Source organism: Prenolepis imparis, unplaced genomic scaffold, assembly GCF_030444845.1.
Source record: "Prenolepis imparis isolate NDT839.2.m4 unplaced genomic scaffold, iyPreImpa1.0 SCAF_5, whole genome shotgun sequence".
Classification (NCBI taxonomy): domain Eukaryota; kingdom Metazoa; phylum Arthropoda; class Insecta; order Hymenoptera; family Formicidae; genus Prenolepis; species Prenolepis imparis.
This window is the reverse complement of record NW_028141163.1, coordinates 20,286,322-20,303,055: the sequence shown is the minus strand read 5'-3', so window position 1 is coordinate 20,303,055 and position 16,734 is coordinate 20,286,322. Positions and strand designations below refer to the sequence as shown.

Sequence of the window (16,734 nt, the reverse complement as noted above, 5' to 3'; positions counted from 1 at the left end):
AAAGAAAATGGCATATTCAGTCGAACAAATAAATAATAATCCGTGGCTTGCAGTTCAAGACGTAGTTGGTGATATTAAATTATGGCCTAAATTTATTAGAGAAATGTTTTGGGATCGAAATTTGAACGATCATAATCAGATGATTTTAATTAATTTTGCTTATTTAAACGCTATCTCGGAAGAATTTTTGCACGATATCTTAATTTTTACTCTAAAAAAGTCATATACAAAAACTAGAAGACGAGAGATCAAAGATAGATTTTCCTATTTAAATCATAAAGTAATTTTGTTAACCTTAATTAACAAATTAATTAAATTATAATATTTATTGAATATTTTTAAAAATTTATAGGAATTTGGACAAGAGAGACGTAGCCGTGTTTATAGTTAACGTGTATTTTAACGAAATGTTGGATTTAAACTTTAATCCACGTCAAAAAAATATTAAAAAGGTAAATTATAGTTTTAATATCGTATTATTCATAATGCTTTTGCTTCAACAAAAATTCTCTGCTGTAATTTAAGTTCTATATGAGAGTTTGTGTTTTAAAGCAGAAAATATTTGTCTAAATATTAAAATTATTCTGTTTTAAATTTCAGGAATTTATTAATAATTTTTAAAAATATAAATTAAGTTGAAGTAGGAGGATATAATTCACTAATTATTTTAAAAAATTGTACAATTCGTTCATTTATGTTAAATTTTCTTTTAAAAATAAATTCAGCCAAATATCCAATTAAGTATTTTTCTCTTGTACCATATATTTGCACGAACTTCACGCCAAAGTCGCTCAATATTTTGGGTATGTGCACCTAATATTAAAATTATAACATTTAATAATTTAATTTATTAATATTATTTTATATTTAAAATTTCGTACCGGTATCTGGATCAACAAAGTTTAATGAATGATTGACTGTATAATGTATAAAATCTTCATTTTCTAAATAGTTATATGCTTTCCAGCAATCAGACATTATACACTCACTCCAAAAAAAGCGGTACACTTAAAATTTGGGAAAAAATTATCAAATTTCAAATGACAATAACTTCGTAAATAATAAAGATAGAAAAGTTTATAAAAAACGAAAATGAAGCTTGGAATCTCTACTTCAAGAATCTATTCATTTTAATGTTGCGAGATAAATTTATTGAAAATGGCGGATGACAAAACGAGAGCATGCAAAATTGAAAAATAGTGGTCCGAGTTCGCCACGGCACATGGCGTGAGTCAAATGTCGTAACTTAATGGGATAAAAAGCATATGATAGTACAGAGTCTCCTCTTTAAGGCTCCTGGTACCTTGTCGACTATGTCGGAATCGTGACGTCAGAGGCGAGAAAACACACGCTAAAATGTTTTAAATGCCATTTCTAAATAAAAACATATTTGCATAAAATAACACTTAAGCTCCTGGCTCCTTTCCGACCATGTCGAAATCGTGACGTCAGAGGCGAGAAAACACACGCTAAAATTTCTTAGATGCCATTTCAAAATAAAAAAATATTTCGATGAAACAGCACTTCAGATGGCTTTAGCACACTCTTAAAAAACCCCGAAAACTATCCTTTCTCCTTTATAATCAATCAACAGCTGTAAAATGTAATATTATGAAGCTCAGTCCATCTGGTCTTTGCACATGCGCAGTCATTCCGCATGTCAAAGTCTGATATCTCGATCATTTTACAGATGTTGATTGATTATAAAGGGAAAAGGATAGTTTTCGGGGGTTTTTAAGAGTGTGCTAAAGCCATCTGAAGTGCTGTTTAATCGAAATATCTTTTCATTAAAAAAATTTCATCTAAAAAACGCCGAAAACTATCATTTTCCCTTTATAATCAATCAACAGCTGTAAAATGTAATATTATGAGGTCCACAGTCCGTCTTGTCTTTGCACATGCACAGTCATTCCGCATGTCAAAGTCTAATAACTCGATCATTTTACGGTTGTTGACTGTCAAGGGAAAAGAATAGTTTTCGGCGTTTTTTAGAAGTGTATTAAAGAGATCTTAAGTGTTATTTTATGCAAATATGTTTTTATTTAGAAATGGCATCTAAAACATTTTAGCGTGTGTTTTCTCGCCTCTGACGTCACGATTCCAATATGGCCGCGGTGAGCACCCAGGAGCCTTAAAATGCTTTTTTAATCATCTCGATACGATAATTTTTCGCTGAGATATTCACATTTGAATAAAAAGGCAACTTTTTATTTTAAATGCGAATAACTCTGCGAAAAATCATCGTATTGAGATAATTAAAAAAGCAGATTGGCAGCAAATTCAATCAGAGTATTGCGGCAGATTGACATCAACTGCGTCCGCATTGAGCTTGTGTTTTGTCAACAGATTCTGCTGACATAACATGACAGCAGATTGGCGGCAGAAATCGAACAGATCTGCACAATACGTTTGATGGCAGATTGGCGGCAGAAACCGAGCAGATCTGTCAAACACAATCTGACAGCAAATTCGCGGCAGAAATCGAGCAGGACCTGCAGTTTCTTGCAATTTGAACATAAATATATTAATAAAATTGAATATTTTTAAATAAATATAACAGATGCATAAGATGTTATCGATTAATTATAATTTTCTTTTCATAAATATGACATTTAATGTATAACATATACATATATGTTATATTGTAGTTATATCTCATATAACAAATGTTCAATTTAATTAAATTTTAATAATGAAATAAATTGTAAAAATAAATTAATTTTTAAAATTTAAAATATAATTATTTATATATAAGAATTAAATTCTTGCTTTATGCTTTAAATGAATAGGAAATAAATCAATATACAGGGTGTTCTAAAAAGGTGCGGCCAAACTTTAGGGAGATATTCCTCACACCTAAAGGATGAAAAAAATGTTATATAAACATCAGTGCGGAAACGCTTATTTCAGGAGTTATGTTGAAAATACTGTTGACTGTATTACTTACAAGAAACAATTTAGGATTAATCATTGTTTGTTGACGACAATCGTTTAATGAGTAGGTTTATTTATATTTTTTTTTAAGTGACCGTGAATACGATTACAACTAATGTTGAAAATGTCCACCATTCGCCTGAATACACGGTTGTATAAATGCTGCGTGTTCCGGCCATTACTATCTGCCAAGCCATAAATAAAATGCATGTCTGCAAGTTCCGCATTTGTGTATGTACATAACCATGGCTGTGATTTTGTACAATTACAATAAACTTTCCTATACAGCATTAAAACCAAAATATGTCTAAAATCGGGACATAAGACGTCTTTAAGATGTCTTTTAGACATTATGGCCAGTATTCATATATAGTCCGTTCTTATTTCAAGACCGTCTTAAGTAATGTCTTAAGATGCAAATACGGCTCTGTGATTGGTTAATCACATCTTAAGATTGTATTTAAGACATTCTGAAATATAAGAACCGACTTTGAATACCGGCCTATGTCATAAAATGTCTTAAAAACGTATTAAAGACGTCTTAAAGATGTCTTATGTCTTGATTTCAGACATGTTTTGGTTTTGATGCTGTATGGGTTGTTTCACGGATGATATACAGTACAGAACTGAATTAAAATGTGATCACAATGTTCTGCCAACTTCAAGGGATGCGCATCTTTTGAAGTTGGCAGAACAACAAATATTGACTTTGAATAACAAGTATTGACCTTTAATAACATTAAAAATGATCCCTTAATAACATTAAAGGTCAATATTTTTCTGATTTTTACCTGGCAGATAAGGTCCCTCATTCGTCGCATATTCCGGAAAGAAGCTCTAACTCTTAAAATAAGCGTTTCCGTACCTATGTTTATATAACATTTTTTCATCCTTTAGGTGTGAGGAATATCTCCCTAAAGTTTGGCCGCACCTTTTTAGAACACCCTGTATAGGAAGTAAATGGATAATTTTCCATTTATCCTATTGATTCTAATTAGTTTAAAACTGATAGAAATATACTTTTGATTTTTTTTTTATTAATAAGCCACGACTTTTGCAGACTTTATATGTATATTTTTAACAGAAATTTGATTGCGAGAAAATACATCTCATAGCGGTAAGCGAAGGAACTATTAAATAACTGCAAAATGCAGATTCTGTTGTCAATTTGTCATGATTGTGCGCACGCAAACCTTGCTCGATTTCTGCCGCCAATCTGATATCAAACTGCGTTGCGCAGATTCCCAGCAGATCCTGCTCGGTTTCTGCCGCCAATCTGCTATGATAATTTTATACAAATCCTACTTGGTTTCTGCTGCTGACTTGCTACCAAATTATGTCAGCAGGTTTTGTAACATTCCAGACAGCACACAATATTTATGATAAATATTCATAAATATTTATAAATATATATTTTTTTGAAATATATAAATATTTAATAAATGTTATATAAAAGTCTTTATTTGACATCTTATTAAAATATAGATTAAATACCCAAATAACATCAAGGTCTTGTAGAAATCTAAAAGATGTCTTATTAAAGACATCTACTATAAGACATTTCTAAAAGATATCTAGAAGACATCTAAAAGATGTCTTAAAAGATTTTGTTGAAGAGTCTTTGTAGAATTTCTAAAAGATATCTACAAACGTTCGAAAAGACATCTTAAAAGATATCTTTAACATTGTAATAGACATATTAAAGATATCTAAAAGATTTCTTTTAAAAGATGTCTTGAAGACCATTATTAAAAGATATCTATTATACATCTTAAAGATATCTCAAACATATTAAGATTTCTAAGAAACATGCATATATATACAATATATATATTATTTTTAATTATTAAATTTTAAAACAATAAGTGTTATATGTTTTAAAATTTAAATTACACGGGATTACGTTTTCTATTAAAGCATATTTTTCAACTCCAAAAGTTTGCACCTAACCTAACCTTACCTAACCCTAACCCTAACCTCTTTTTATTTTTTACTAGTGACATACACACGGTGTCATGCTTTCCGATTCACGCATGATGCACATAAATAAGTGAAAAAAAATGTAATTCACGTTATGTATATAGATTTTCTATCGTTTATTTATACACATAACGCGTGAATCGGAAAGTACCCATAAAGAGAGAATGCGCCGTGTCTTTATTTAATAATGGCCTCAGTTAGGTTAGGTTATGCCATTAGGGTGAAAACCCATGCAGCGGAATAGCAGAACGCGAAACCAGCGGATCGCCAATCACCGAGTTATTCCGATAGAACTCTTCGTCGAGCTCTATGGGAATAATTCCGTGATTGGCGATCCGCTGGTTCCGCGTTCTGCTATTCCACTGCATGGGTTTTCACCCTCAGTTTCGAGCACACGAATCTTCTGTTCGAGAATAGCAATCAAAGAGCGTATTTGCAACTTAGACCGCTCGAATCGTGCGTATGCGCAAGTTTGCGAGTAATTCGAGAATAGGGCCCCAGATACCAAACCGAACGATTGAAAACAGCGCTTATAAGCGTGAGGATGAAGACCCATGGACTGATATTTTCCGCGTAACGCGTATCGCGTAACCAATCAGAACATTCCGCGTAAAGGAAACGTGGAACGGCTCTGATTGGTTACGCGGTACGCGTTATGGCTCCTGCAGACCAGCGCGATGGCGCGACACGCGATGCGCGATATGCGACGAATCGCGAGAATAGGATTTTCTACCTATTCACATAAACGCGATGCGCGATTACGAGACCTAACCTTATAATCTTGTGTCCGTATAATCATTATTAATAACCGTGTAATCTTTAATAAATAAAAATAGTATCATTAATTATATGATACATATCGTGTATGTACATATAGTGTATATATATTGTATATAATAATAACAGTGTATATAGTGTGTAAATATAGTAACAGTATATATAATAACAATATTTTATTCATCATTCTAATTATAGTCGAATTATTAGTACGATTAAGGTTAGTATATAATATTGCTGATATATCCCCAGATAGCCAAATCTGTCAAGAGCATGTATTAAAACTGTGTGCTATATATTTTTGCCAGCAAAAAAACTGCAGATTTTATACAAAACTTGTTATATCAGATAATGATTGTGATGTTATATCAGATGAATTGAAATTTGTGGAAAACATATTTAGCATATAATTCAATTGCTCTAAATTTGACATTTGCCTTTTTTAATTATCGGTTGAGTCGCGCACGAAGAGTGATAGAAAATACTTTTGGCATTATGGTGGCACGATGGTATATTTTTACAAAACCGATTAATACATCCCTAATTACAGCCGAAAGTATCGTGAAAGCTTGTGTGGTTTTACATAATTATTGTATGGATAAAGTTGGATATTGTAGCAAAGGTTTTGCTGATGAACTTCTTTGTAATAAGGAACCTATTCGTGGGGAATGGAGAAACATGATTCAAAATAATTCTGGCATAGCACCATTACAAAACGACGGCAGTAATACTCACTCTCGCTTTGCAGCTGGTATAAGGAAAGATTTCAAAAATTACTTCCTAAATAAAGGAGCAGTTCCATGGCAATAGGTTTTATGCCACGGATGGTAGTGTAAATAACATTATAATATAAATTATACATATTGTATATATTATAAATATCAAAGAAGCAAACATAATCAAAAACAAGGAAAAGCAAAAGGTAATCAGCAAGGAAGTAATTCCTAAAATCAGTAGCGGAATGTGACATCCAACATTTATTGAGTTAATGATTCCAGGTCCTAAAGTTGGTCTAATAATTGACAAAAAAGAGGATGCCATAAAGCAACTTTAAAAGAAACCTGGAGCTAAAATAATTATTCAATAAGGGCCATCAGGAACAAGAAAAACCTTTAAGAATAACAGGAGATCCACAGAAAGTTAAATATGCGAAGCAATTAATATAGGTATTAATAGCTGAAAAAGAAATGCAAATGTTTCATAGAGGATGAAGAAATACAGATAAAACAGAGAATTTTGTAAGTATATATATCTTTATTATCTTATATTGTTTACATTTATTGCAATTATTTTTTTTGTTTACTCATTGAATTTGTTCGTAAAGTGCCAAGTTAATTTTCTAAATTTACAGGCAGAATATAAAAAAGTAAAATATTTACGAAGTTAAACTAATTAAAAATTAAACGAAACTTATTATATTTAAATTAAAAAAATTTATCTTTATTAATAAAATAAAAAAATATAAAATCTTTTATGTTGCACTTAATTGCACTTAGTTTCCTTTTGTACTTTTTTTTTGTTAAATTATTAAATATTTTTATTTTATTAAAGAAAAAAGCGAAAATTAAATATTTATTTTCTGGCGGACGTTTCTCTTTCCGTTTGTGTTTCGAGTTTCATAAGTTCATTCATAATGTTATGTGTTGCTTCTAAATAGTATTGTTGATTTAATTTTTCCAATCGTGTTTTAAGAAAATTGCAAAACATGGCTGCTTCACTTTGAGGTTGTGCAACTTGTTCCATAATAAACGATTCAAATCTATCAGGATATTCTGTACGTGTCTTTTTAGATTTTGGAGAAGTAATATTAATAGTTTCTTTAAAATTTTTTCTTTTTAGTGAGCTGCATGACATAGAAGACAAAGGAGTTGAACTTCGACTGGATGGCGAAGTTTGACACATTGGTGATGTGTTGATAGATTTCCTTTTATCCTGCACAACTGTAAGAAACAAAAAAGTAATAATAGTAACATCGTAACAAGCCTCTCACAAACACACAGAGAGAAAGAGAGAGAGAGAAAGTAATGTCATAAAAAAACAAATATGAAACTCTTAATATAATTAATATATAATAAATTAATTAATATAAAACTCTTACTTAATAACGGGGAAGTTCTGTCTTCTATCCATATCTGTGTGTCTGTATTCTTTTTTGTACAAAATTCTTCATTTTCATCTTTGATTATCTGTACATTACTGAATGTTCTAGAAAGAATGATAAAAATATTCTTGCTACATAACTTATCTCTACATGAATTTGTTAACTCTTTTATTTTGAATCTCATTTATCATACAATTCAATTATAAGATATAATAGGCATGTTCCGATATACTGCCCCAGCACTAAAAATTTATAATATACATAACGTAAACTATAGATTTTTAATACTGGCAGTGTATATCGGAACATGCCCAATATCATATAATTTATTGTATTCAAAATTTTCAGTTTACCTTCTGTGTTCTGTAGTAGGTTTTAAAAATTCCATTTGCTTATAATATTTCCAAGTCATTACTTTATTTGTAGCTGCACTGCCACTTGCAATATAACCTTTTTCATCTTTGTATTTCCTCAGAAATGTATCTCGCAAATTTTTCCATTTTTTTTTGACAAATTTTCGGATCTGCATCTTTTTAAAAAGAAATGACATTATAATATATTAAGTTATATGTAACAATTTATAAACTTATGGCAAATAAAATGTAAAAAAACAAATATACATACTGAGAGCTCGATCCACTTCTTCCCAAGCTTTTCGAGTTAGGTTCATTCCTCTCATTTTAATATCCAATCTTTGGTCCCATAAACATGGTCTTTCTTGCACCTCTAATATTAAAATTTCTTCAAATACTTGTGACTTAAGTTTTAAAGAATCATCAGGCTGAAAATTTTATATTCAAATATATTTATTTAAAATAACTGTTGTAAAACAAGTATTCCCAGCAAATACAGATACATAATTGGTATATATAATACGTAACTAACATGTACGTTACATGTAACATGCATGTTATTAGTTACGTATATAGTGATATATTAACTTAATCCTGTAAATTGATTAATAAAATTATTTATACTTACAATTATATTTTCCGTTTCAAGTTCTAACTCATCTATATCTTCAAGGTATTCACAATCTTCATAGTCTTGTGCCATTGCTGATATATATCATCACAATTACATTTACTGCAATTCTATGATTTTTAACGACAATGTCACTATCGTTAACGGATCGATGTCGTTGCACATTTATTTTGACATGTTAAAATAAAGTCTACAGAATCGCAGTACTCTGATCGCTCGTCGCTCGTCGCGCGCGACAAATCTTCAAACTTGGTCAACTTTTATTGCGACGTCGCACTCTATAGTGCGACGGATATGACGTGCGGAAAAGCTGTACGCTCATTGGATATCGCGCGTCGCGCGTCGCGTCATCGCGCTGGTCTGCAGGAGCCATTACACGGAAAATATCAGTCCATGGGTTTTCATCCTGAGCGCTCACAGCGCGTGAGCGCCCAAACCGAACGCACCCGGAGTAAAAAATCTGAACACAGCCCAAAATGGCTGCTTATGGGCGGCAATATTGAATGGCTTTTCGGAGATACTGGAAGAACCTCAAAATTACGGTAATTAGAAAGCAATTTGTTATGTAAAGTATGATTTCCGAAATAATTTGCTTTGGAAATTATACTTTATTCGTAATTTTTATCAGCGAGTTATCTCGTGCATGAGAATCAAGAAAATAAAAGACAACCATAGCCAGACTATAAATAGGTTTTAATAGCGTTTAATAGATTAAAAAGCGTTTATAGATCGAAAAATTTTTTATTACTATTTATTTAGAAAATTAGAACAGTAGGTATAAAATTCTTGTTATTATATTACTGATAACAATTACTAACCGGTGAAATGTTATCCCATAATTTCGCGCTGTTATTGTTATGCCACAGGCCTGACAATGCACCATGATGCTCTATTTCACTATTTTTTTACAATGGTTGTACATAAAATAATATTTTGACGCACACGTGTCTGCAGGCTCCATGGACGTAAGAATACCTGGACGGAACGTAAAGTACCCTTTTAGACGCGGGGAGTAGTTCCTGAGGGGTGAGAGGTCTACGGTTGTGTCCATTTTAGATGCCTCAGATTTAGCGTCTATTTTCACGTCGCACGACGTTAATCGAGACACACAGATTTGTATAGACATCTGTGTTGAGATATTATACACATTCACAACGATAACATTCCGTGAAATTATCCGCCGCCGCCATCTTAGATGCCTCATATCCGTGTCAATAGACATTTCATTCCCTTCACCCTTTGTGCTTCACCCCCCCAGTATTGCGTTCCGTCCAGATATTCTTACGTCCATGGCAGGCTCCGACAACTATAGCTGCAGACGACGCTAATAAACGTCAAAAAAGTGGACACTCAAGATGACGTACTTCCGTTAGCGATTTGCCTAGCCCCACCACCGGTACATTCCCTCCTGTATTTCTTTACTCTTTGGGACTGCGCCCTAAAAGTCTGGCCATCAGGGGGCCACTTTTGATTGGTCTGCCATGTTTATGCAACTCCCGCTCATATTCAAATTTTAATTACTCTATTTTGAATGTTATATTGATTATAATAATAAATTTTACAGATTAGATTAGATAATTTTATTGCTGCCCCAATTGAGGATTACAAGGCGCTTTTTTCCGAGGAGCGTTCCCAAACCTCTTACAATCTCCCCTTCTCTTTACCATATCATACATATACCACTTATCCATTACAGTAACAGTAACCAATACACATTAACCGTCTTCTGCCTCTTTTTCCCTTTCCTCCATACTCCTTGCATCCTCCCTTTTCCTCCTTCCATCATCCTCCTGAACACCTCTATCCCGATTCCTCTCCTATCCTCCTTCGTCACTCGTCCGACCTTCCTTCTCCTTCTTCCTCCTTCCTCCACTCCCTTAGCTCATCCTGCTCCCCCTCTCCTCATCGACTCCGTATCTCCTTTTTCTTCCACCAGTTCCAAGCAGGCATATGGGGTGTATTGGTTCGAACAAGATTCGAACCCGGGACCTTCCGCATACCAGCCAGTTACTGAGTATGCGGGGCCACTTTTCACCCCAAATAAATTTTACAGTATTTCTATTAATAAATGTTATTTTTATACAATTTTTAACTCAACTCAAGGTGTAAACGCATATATGGCTGCGTTCGGAAACGTCACCCGAGTGCATTCCCTCTCTTTCTATATCACTGAGAGAGTAGTGATATAAAAGAGAGGGAATGCACTCGGGTAACGTTTCCGAACGCAGCCTATTTATGTCACACTCGTGTTAAGTGAAATCTAGAGTCCCTGTCTATATTGCTCTTTATTTCTCTCTCTCTCTCTCTCTCTCTCTCTCTCTCTCTCTCTCTCTCTCTCTCTCGCAGGATTCTGTATAAACATGGACGAAACGCGCTTTTCATATACTTTCACTCTATCTGTTGGCTAGACTCTTAGGCCGGTATTCATAGTCCGTTCTTATATTTAAGATCGTCTTAAGATTGTCACGTCTGGGTGATCTTCCTTCTCTCTCTATGCCTAGGCTAGTGAGAAAACGGGCGCTCTCTATTTTTGTGAGGCAACCTGCTTACACCGGCTATACCTCTGGGACGCCGAGAGCTAGGACCGAAGTTACGGATCTAGGGAATGTTGTAGGTCACAGGAGTGGGGTATTAGTTACTAGTTGGGAGTATCGAATCTATTAGCGATATCTTCGATGTCGTTTAAAATAGTTATGACTTGATCGAAAGTTATTTTACCATTCAAATATTCATAGATCAAATTGAGTATTAATTGGTAAATTGTATTGCAAATTAAGCCTTGAAGTTGTTTATTCATCTGGATAATAATAATTCAGGGGCTAATTAATAAAATGAATTTGATATTTATTTAATCGTCTGTGAATTCGACGCTTATTTGAGCACCAGGGATATGAAGATTATCTAAGCAGACTATGAGTTGATCGATATCAATAGTTCCTTCTAAAACGTCAGTTAGTAGCCCGATAATTATGTTTATAATTGAATTTGCATCATCGTTTGTTAATCCTTGGACGTCTAATTCAGTAGATCTGGGTAGCATTTGAATTAATTGGTAGAGGCAATGATGAGAATAATATATTTATAATGAGTTAGATAAGGATTATCGTGAGATAACATGAAGGGGAACTAGAGGGAGTGAGATAATATCCGATACGTCTATTCATTTGGTTTTAAATATGAATTCAAAAGGAAGGTCTGGGGGTACGGAGAATGTCTTCGGGCAAGTATGATGAATGCCTCGTCGACGATGGAGATACGCAGGGTGTTGATGGGAGGTTTGTCGTCGGGCAAGTACGATGGATGCCTCGACAACGACGGGAAGTAGGGGAAAAGGCAGAGAGTTGCTTGTGTGCTTACGGTAAAAGTATGCGTTGCAACTATAGGTAAAATGAGGATTGGACCACGTCCAGAGTGAAATTAGTTCCGGAATTCTGTTTAAGAATCCTTATGCGATATCTTTCTCCTGTTATCGATTTTTATTAGGTGAGAAAAGGTAATGAGGAGTTGTCGTCGGGCAAGTACGATAGATGCCTCGACAACGACGGGAAGTTGGGGAAATGGTAAAGAGTCGTCTGGACCTACGAAAGGTACGTCCAACGGCTAGAGGTAAAATGCGGGTTTGGACGACGTCCGAGTGATACCAGGAGTATTGTTTCTACGTTAATGTTGCTAAATTCTGATATTGATACCTTGAATAATTATGAAAAGGTAGTTGGATTCTGATTTGATAAATACTGATTGACAACGGGAAACTGTTAGCTGCATGCAATGCTTAACAGTGAATTTCGTTTATTTGTTTTAGGAGAAGGTAGTGATTGAAAGAGAATTGTCAGTCTATAGTAACTTAGAATTAAAATTGGCGTGTTAAATAGTCTGGGTAATTATAAGTACTTACCTTGTGATAGACTGTGAACTTCAGGCAGTGGATCGTAATACGCTCGTTCGCCTTCTTCCCTTCTCTAGGACCTCGGTCGCGGGATGTTTGGCAAAATCAACGTATTCGAGTTTTGAAGCACAAGAGTTCTTTATTTAACTTTTACTTTATAATTCTATGCGCGACTAACAAATTGGGTATGTCGACGCAGTTGACGGCAAACGCGTGACTTTATACAGAGTATCGTAAGGCTACAGAAATGATGTACTGTAGAGCTACGGTGGGATCTCGATAATGAGATGCCGTAGAGTTACGGTGAGATGATAATGATGGTATGCCGCAATGAAGTTAAGAATTAAGGGTTTATATACCCATCAAATCGAGAAAAATCTGAGTGTCGTGTGCAATTCCCTTTTGGTGGGGATTTCTAAGAAAGACGTTTTCTTGGAATATGTCACAATAAATTGTACTAAGAGGTCACGATACGGTGACCCGCAGGAGCGAACGCTCTAGGTGTCAACTATCAATTTACGAGTTTTAGATAATCTGGACCGGATATCGAAGTTAGGCGGTGAGCTTGAGATGAGGAGCGACGATTCCAAGAAGTGTCTAATTTATTATTCTTTTGTGGTTTGAACGCTAGCATCCGATAACGCGAGGGAGATAACGGACGGAAGCGGCTTGTCACCTACGATCGGCACTTAATTACTTGCTGATTATGAGCTGATTTTAGAGAGGTCTGCGCATAGATACATGTTAAAGTTTCTTGTAGTTCGCCAAATATTCATTTGTACTTTTATGGAATCATTTCTTATATAATTTATTTTATATTATTAGTTAGAATTCTTAATGATTGATAATTTATAATAAAACTTGAGTTTAATGCAATAGGGTAAGATTAGGTTATTTCTAAATTATAGAATTATGATTCCATAACGTAATATCGAGACTTTCTTGTTCTCGTTTGACTTAATTCTGTAATAAAATATTCTCTTCAATTATATCCACTTGGGCCTTATTTATAAGTCTCTTCATTTAATAATTTACTCAATAAATCTTAATAATCTTGGGTTCGTTATCGAAATCATTTAATGACTGAAATAAGGCTTCGTAAATATAATTGCGGATGAAATCTTAAAATATTAAGTGTTTGAACACTTTTAGTAATTCATCGAATGCTTGTCGCAGGCTTGTCGTTACAATGCATCGCAAGATAAGGATTTATGGAACCTTCCTCATAATAATTCTGTCAGTGATTAAAATACTTCTAAAACTCATTACTATAAGTCTTAAATTGTTAAGTAAAGTTCGACAAGTTATTATGTTTCTGATTCCATAAATAATATTATTATATTGTTTAATTAATATTGAATATTCATATATAAGTGGGTTAGTCATGATTAAAATATATTCTTATTGCTAAGGGTTAGTTTCATTTAATAATAACTGGTTAGTTGAAGTATACGCTCAGGGGTCTCGGATGACGTTTGATTGGTCGGATCGCTAGTTCCTGGTAGCGGCTAGTTAGAACTAGATAACTGGAGACCCTAGATTTGGTATGGTTAGTAATTAATAATATAAATGCTTGATTTTAGTCTAAACAATTATATGTAAAGAGGAAAATCATTAATTATCCTTAAATTTTAAGTATTGGCGCAGGAAAAACAGTAGCGCGCAAAAATATGGTTTCGCGAAAATGACGGGACGTTACACCTCCCCCCTTATTTAAGAACAAATTGCGATGTATTCGAAGGAATTTGTTCGAGATCTTTTAAACGATCTCTTAAATTCTGATATGAATTAATATCAGAAACATTATTAGTAGTTGCTGATTCGATGTTGGATGAGGCATTATCATTTGGTCTTGAAAACCCATTAATGATTACGGTAGGTTCCCTGGAGAGGTCTTCAGGAGCAGAAGGTGACGGTGGTCCCTTGGCTGGTTTTTATTATCGGTCCTATCGACAGGTCCTCGTGCGAGATGAAGTAGTAGATGAGTGAGAGAGCTCCAAATGGCTCCAGCCAAATGCATGCTCCATCCATAGGCGGAATGTAAGGCATAACCGTGAATAGCTGTATCGACGAAGACTTTTATGATGCGAATAATTATTAGAATGCCAAGGATTCCAGCGGTTGCTGATCCGAATGAAATAAATCCGGTCCATACTCGTGAGGCGGCACTCTCGGCAATTTTATTGAGAGAGGCTTCGTCCAATAAATTATACATGGAGACAGCGTCGGAGTTAATGGAGTATCCCGTAATTCCTCTTGCAATTGTATTTAGAAGAGCGGGTTTCTCTGCGGGGAACATAATGTGATCCCTCAGTTTTTCTATATCTTCTTCGGAGTATATTCCGCTGACAGCGAGGGCTCCTGGCGTCAAATAATCCCAGGTTAATGTCGTCATTGGTTTTAATTGTTGCGGAGGTAACTGTCTGATTTGAGGTTCAGGTGTAAATTGAACCCATGTATCCTCGATACGGTACATAGTTGGTAATTCAAAACTGCATTCCCTTTGATTTCCATATTTAGAAATTATCCGGGATTTCGGGGTGAGAAACAAGGAAGTGTTGCGGGTGGTTACAGGTAATTCCGTGTAACATTCCTTTGTTTTCCTTACTACAACATCTACAGGTATGCATTTGACGATGTGCGTAGTTTCCCCGGTTGTAACTGCCATATAGCCGGGTCCTTTCATAAGGCGATATGCGAATTCATCTGGTTGAAGAGTAGCGAAAGACAGGGCGTTGGTTATTACCTGTCTTTCTAATTCGCATTTTTGTTGCATAACATTATAATATAATGAAGTCATTTGTTGTCGGATGTGTTTTTCCACATACACGAATTTAGAATTCATATATGTGAATATATCCAGGTTGTCCACGGGGATGATACCTCGGCTGGCGAAGGTATCGCCTTGCTTTGTCTCTAGGATAAAGAGCTTAGGGTGCTCTGTGCGAAATAAAGTGTATCCGCACAAGGGTTGTTCTTTTGTCTTCGTAAGTGCGAACGTGACGTCCTGCGTAGTCAGACTATAAATAATCGGAGAAAGAGGGTTAGTTGAATTATCTGTAATTTTAGTTGCTAAACCCTCATAAAGAACGTCATATTGATGGAAATTGCAAGCGGATGTTGGCAAGGATTTCCAATACGAGTATCCGTTTTCGGAATCGATGCAAAATCCTTCGCTCAAGAGACAAATGGTTCCGGATTTTAATATTATTTTTCCGGAGTTTAATTGTACGGGAACGTGCGATGTCCTCAAGGAGATCTTGACGATGGCTTGAACAACGACGTTGTCCCAGGTTCCGTAAGGGTCGGAGTACTGAGTGCCTTTGCAGGTTCCGTCGTTATTAGTGCGTCCGGCTAAGGTGAGACTATGATAAGTAGTCTGATTAGCTCTTAGTCCGTGAATGATATTGCTATCTCCGAGAGAGAATGTTCCATCTTGGAATGCCCTTCGGCACACTGTATATCCGGTTTCGTGGATATAATCTGCCTTTCCGTTATGGACTATGGAGACATGCGAGTGCATTCCGCAGTGGTAAATTGTCCGTGATATTTCCACCTTGCACTGGATGACTTCTGCATGATTGTATTCCGAGAGTTGTAAGAGTTGCATGTAGACGTCAGTCGAATTGGGTTTCCGTATATCAAGATTGCATTCTCCAACATCGAGCAACGATACCGAAGTAATATTCAGGTGTTGTCCGCCACAATCGAATCCAATAAGAGCGTGAATCGGATTAACGAGAACGAGAATCGCGAAGTACGACAACATGTCTGTAATAATGCATAGTGAAGTATATATATATAGATATTCTTAATCTAATTGTTCGTGTATGTGATATTGCTTTAAAATTATGGTTATATGTGTATGTTTGTATTCCTATAGCTTTGTAATCAAGTAGGATATATATATATGTGATTATTATTGAATATATATATATTCTTATTCTAATTATACGTAAATATATATATATTGTTTTATTATTATTATTTTTTGTGTGCTTTTTGGGTTTTTTTTCTTTATATATATATATATATATATATATATATATATAGTATATGAGGTATTCTTTTG

The 16,734-nt window shown here is 34.5% G+C and overlaps 2 long non-coding RNA genes and 2 pseudogenes across 4 annotated transcripts; 1 reads left to right on the top strand and 3 right to left on the bottom strand.

Annotated features, from left to right (window-relative positions):
* Positions 1 to 5,600: 5,600 nt before the first annotated feature.
* On the top strand, positions 5,601 to 8,224 carry LOC145936322 (uncharacterized). Of its 2 annotated transcripts, XR_014425376.1 has the most exons (4): positions 5,601 to 5,911; positions 6,242 to 6,613; positions 6,690 to 6,929; positions 7,531 to 8,224. It is a non-coding gene; the product is annotated as an uncharacterized LOC145936322 (long non-coding RNA). The 2 variants fall into 2 exon arrangements; XR_014425375.1 differs by lacking the exon at positions 5,601 to 5,911 and having other exon boundaries at positions 5,918 to 6,613; positions 7,531 to 8,211.
* LOC145936320 (uncharacterized) lies at positions 8,142 to 8,887 on the bottom strand (annotated as a pseudogene). Its single transcript, XR_014425373.1, has 3 exons — positions 8,774 to 8,887; positions 8,417 to 8,573; positions 8,142 to 8,321 (listed from the first exon to the last, which is right to left on the bottom strand). The product of XR_014425373.1 is annotated as an uncharacterized LOC145936320 (transcript).
* A 303-nt stretch (positions 8,888 to 9,190) lies between these two features.
* Positions 9,191 to 10,164, bottom strand: LOC145936321 (uncharacterized). The gene is made up of 2 exons (XR_014425374.1): positions 9,595 to 10,164; positions 9,191 to 9,296 (listed from the first exon to the last, which is right to left on the bottom strand). It is a non-coding gene; the product is annotated as an uncharacterized LOC145936321 (long non-coding RNA).
* A 4,207-nt stretch (positions 10,165 to 14,371) lies between these two features.
* Positions 14,372 to 16,431, bottom strand: LOC145936298 (uncharacterized; annotated as a pseudogene).
* Positions 16,432 to 16,734: the final 303 nt, after the last annotated feature.